Source organism: Pteropus alecto, unplaced genomic scaffold (genome assembly GCF_000325575.1).
Source record: "Pteropus alecto unplaced genomic scaffold, ASM32557v1 scaffold5, whole genome shotgun sequence".
Classification (NCBI taxonomy): domain Eukaryota; kingdom Metazoa; phylum Chordata; class Mammalia; order Chiroptera; family Pteropodidae; genus Pteropus; species Pteropus alecto.
This window is the reverse complement of record NW_006441953.1, coordinates 8,515,978-8,520,393: the sequence shown is the minus strand read 5'-3', so window position 1 is coordinate 8,520,393 and position 4,416 is coordinate 8,515,978.

Below are 4,416 nucleotides of genomic sequence, written 5' to 3'. Positions count from 1 at the left end.
GTGCACAATTCCATATAGGTCAACATACAGCTGCTTCTGTTCTGCTTTGCAGGATGTGTCTGCCACCTTGATGCGCGTCTTCAACTCAGGGCAGTGACAGGTGCTCAATGACTTGCTCTTGCTAAAATGTCCTCCATTGCTTGTCAGTACTTCTCCTCAGGATCTGACTTTATCTTGTGTGAGACAATCCACATTTAATCATAAGTTAGTTCAGAGATGCAAATTTTTTTATTCGTTTTTCTTCTCTAAAATTTGTTTCTCCTATCAACATACGTTTGGCATTTGTTTTAATTCTCTTTCATTTTATGATTTCTTTTGATTAAGATTTTTTCTATTCTAGATAGAAAAAATATAGCATACCTAATATAAAATATAAAAATACTTGCCTTTTCTTCTAAATCACTTTTTTAGAAATGTGACATTACAGATTTTGTATAGCTTATTGTGAAATGCTTTGGTATAGACAGTTTTACACATGTATTTTCATCTACACATTAGCACGAATTCTAAAAATAAAACATGTAATCTTCAAAAGAACTTTCTCACCGGTGGAAAGCTGATTTTGGCTGTGGGCCTCCGTCATTGACTTTCAGGGAATTTAGGTAGGTTTCTAAAGGAGACCTTGCCCTACAGATTTAGAAAGTTAGTACGAAAAGAGATTAATCTTCATAGATGTTCATTTTGAATGCATTTTTAAAATACTTTAAATAATCCCAGTCTGTCACTTTGTGTCTTAAAAGCTCCCAATTATCTTGATAATTGACAAAATGAAACACTAAAACTTTACTTCTGATGAAAGACAAGAGACCAATTAAGGAATGGGGTATGGTAGAAAAAAGACTTATTTTGCATTGTCAGTTCATGAATATATGAGACAAAATTTATGTTCTGAGCATGAGCTCAATCTGTCAAATGTTTCACACCTTTAAGCTAAGACCTGGAAAATGGCTTTCAATATCTTGGTTTGCTATTCACCCCAAATTTCAAGTTAGGTATTTGGGGAAGCATAATAATTTTTCTATATTTTTATGCATTTAACTCATTTGTTGAACCTTTAAATTTTTTGAGTATTATTAAATAATTCTTTTAATTCTTGTTTGTTAATCTTTTGTTTCCAACTCTTGGCATTCATTAGCAAAGATACGATTTTTTGTGTGTGTGTGCGTGTTAACGTTCAGAGTCTTATTGTCCTGAGAACAGCTGTTATAAGATTGTTTAAAAATTTTCAACTAGGTAAGATTATATTAAAAAAAAATAGCTGTGTCATTTAAGTCTTTTCATTTATAATTTATATTCTCAAACCTCAAACAATGCCCAACGCTTAGCCCGTCCCTGAAGATAATATTTAGTTTGACTCAGAATAGCCTAACACACTTATTGTCAGGTATATGTTTTGCTAATCAAATTTGCACTTCTAATCTGAAAGACTCAAGGGATAAATTTCTTACCAGCTATGTTACTTAGCTTACAACTCCATGGGCCAGAACAATTTCCATTATCAGAATTTTGTTCATGATTAAGCTACAGCAGGATTAGTAAAGAGTAGAAAAGGAAATACTTTTTTGCCAATGAATTATAGTAAAAAGAGTTAAGTTTAAGAAGCTCCTTTTAAGAAACCATCATATTATGCTAAATATTACTCATGTCCTTTACATATTGTAAAAATTATTTACCCTATAGTTTTAGTTTAAATATCTCAAATATAATTGTTTTATGTTTTTGGGCATTGTCGAACAGAATGCGTTTCTTTCTAAGCTCCTAATTTCTCCTTTAATCATATGGCTTTATATTCAGATTGGGAAAAAATATTAAAATATGTATGATACTATGTATTTATTTTAATCTTGTTTTGATTTTAATGTTCACATTTTTATAGTCATGATCTCACATATTTTAAAAACAACACCAAGGGCACTGAGTATTATTTGGCAGACACAAATTTCATTTCTATTGAATTCTTGAACAAGTCAAAAATAATGTCCATATAAATCTGTTCCCTATGCCAATAATAAAGTTAAATGCTTATAAGAATGTCTTTCTCAAAACTTAATCAAGTAATAACTGACTTCGCCTTTATATTTCCTTATTCAATAATTATACAATCGTGATTTCTATTCCAATTACTTTAGCCTTAGTTAATTTACTTTATTATATTTTATTTTTGCCCTCATTTCTATGCTTTTGCAAAAGTTCCTTACAGTGGTTTTTCTCTTTTAATTTTTAAATACTTTACTAATTTCAACTTTTTTTTTTCTTTCTCTGCTGCTTTTTTAAGTTTATTGAAAGTAATGCACTTCTGGGGTCCTTAGCAATTTCTAGTGCCTCTGCTTACCTTTAGATGTCCATGTTAGCTGTTAAATTGCACTATATTGCTCCAGGACAGATAATTTTTCTTTGATGACACTAAATAAGATTCTCTCAGACAACTTTGTTTATTTTTTCAGCTGTTCTTTCATAATAATTTTAATAAAAACTGTGAAACGATTCCAGTCCTAGGAGGCAGCTGACCCAAGAAGAGAAAAATAGTGTACCAAAAAAATGCTGTAGTATGATCTCTCGGATGGGTGCTGTCACTGAGAAGGGCTTTCATTTTAGCCAGGATGATGATGATGAAGCATGAGCACTGTGACTCTGAACTCCCTTTGGACAGCGCTTCATGACATATGGAAAATGTTTCCTGACTTATGAAAACTAATATCAGGAAAGAATTTACCAAAAGGCTTAGGTTACTGGGGTGAAAGAAGCATTAACACAATCCTGAAGTACTGTCTTTAAGTCATAAATATTCTACTAATATTTATGAAATAAATATGATGAAATAAATATAATTACATCAGTTTTAAGAATCTAAAGGCAAAATAATGGTATAATCATATACCTAATAGTTAATGCCTAATTTTTAAATGAATAATTTTACTTTCTTGAAAAACAAGTACATGTACTTAAAATGACAATGAATTTAATACTTTGCATTGATACTTTTGCATGTGTGCAGTAAATGGAAAGTTTTAATTTGATCATTCTATTAGATAAAACTGTAGTATTTTCAAATGGCATCAAATGAAAAAAAATGTAACGACAATTTAAGTTGATATATGCTATGTACTCCTGTCACTAAAATCTATCTAACTAATAAGATATCAGCTAGTGAATCACTTAAAATTCTAGGGACCATATGTCAGAAATTCAAGGTAGCTGTCACTAGATAGTGATAGTGCTTTATTTAGTCACAAAGCAGTCACTAGTTAGGCAAACGCTGTCCCTCCAGCTGATAACTTTGACATGTTGGGAAACAAAACTAAATTCTTATTTATTTTCCAAGTTTGCAGATATAGGCTTTATATAACTGACTCAGTCAACTATCACCACTCTCTATAACAAATCTCACGCAGGCTTCTCCCCAAAATACTGAGAATTAAATTCGAAGTACCTTCAGAATGACGAGTTATCTACCTCGAATACTGAGTTATCTACAAGATTACCTCACTGAGGACAGCTTCTAGTATCAAGACTGACTAAAGCTCTAAATCCTTTTCAAGAATTGAACTTTTTTGTTTTTGCTTTTTCTACTTAAATTTTCTGGTTATTTCTAATTTAATTGTATTTATTTCCTCATATAACAAATCTAGTCAGCATCAGCATTAAAGATATTTTGCAAACATTTAACAATGTCCAAGTTACTAGTGCCTAATATTTTATATGGTTTTCTCAGATGGTGACAAATTCTGTCTCAGACTGTAGATGAATTTCCCCAGGTGGTATTGCTGCCAATAAAATCTTCAGTGGAGGGCCAGTTAAGTCACCTGAGACACCAAAGGAGGAATATCGCTTAGGAAGGAGTATTTTATTCTGATATGCCCCTAAACTTTACAATTTTTCTCAAATTTTTTATTGCATGATGCCACTCCATGCAACACCATGGTAGTATTAAAACTCCGATCCCTGATTGGGACAGTCTAATGCAGGGCATTTAAAATCTAACTGCAGGACTTTACTGCCATATCAGCCTTCAATTGGCGGTCATGAAAATAATGGCTCAACATTTCATTATATCACTTTTTTATTTCTCCTTATTTATGGCCTGTTATCTCCACTTATTTTATATAATACATACGTAATATATATCACCTTCTCTTCTTCTTCCTTAGAGTACCATAAAGTTTTCAACTTTGAACTTGCTTCCTTTTCTCCTATATTTAGACAATTTAAAAATATTCTGTTGACATTTGAGCTCTGTTTTTAGATGATAGATAGATAGATGATAGATAATGGAAAGTTGGATAAATAGGTAGATGATGTTATCTTGTAATTTTTTGAAGTTTCTACACTGCTGATAACTAAGCAAGGTTTGTGCACTTACGTAAATAGATTTTTTTTTTAGCACAGGGTACCACTTTCTCTGATAGTGTGTGATAT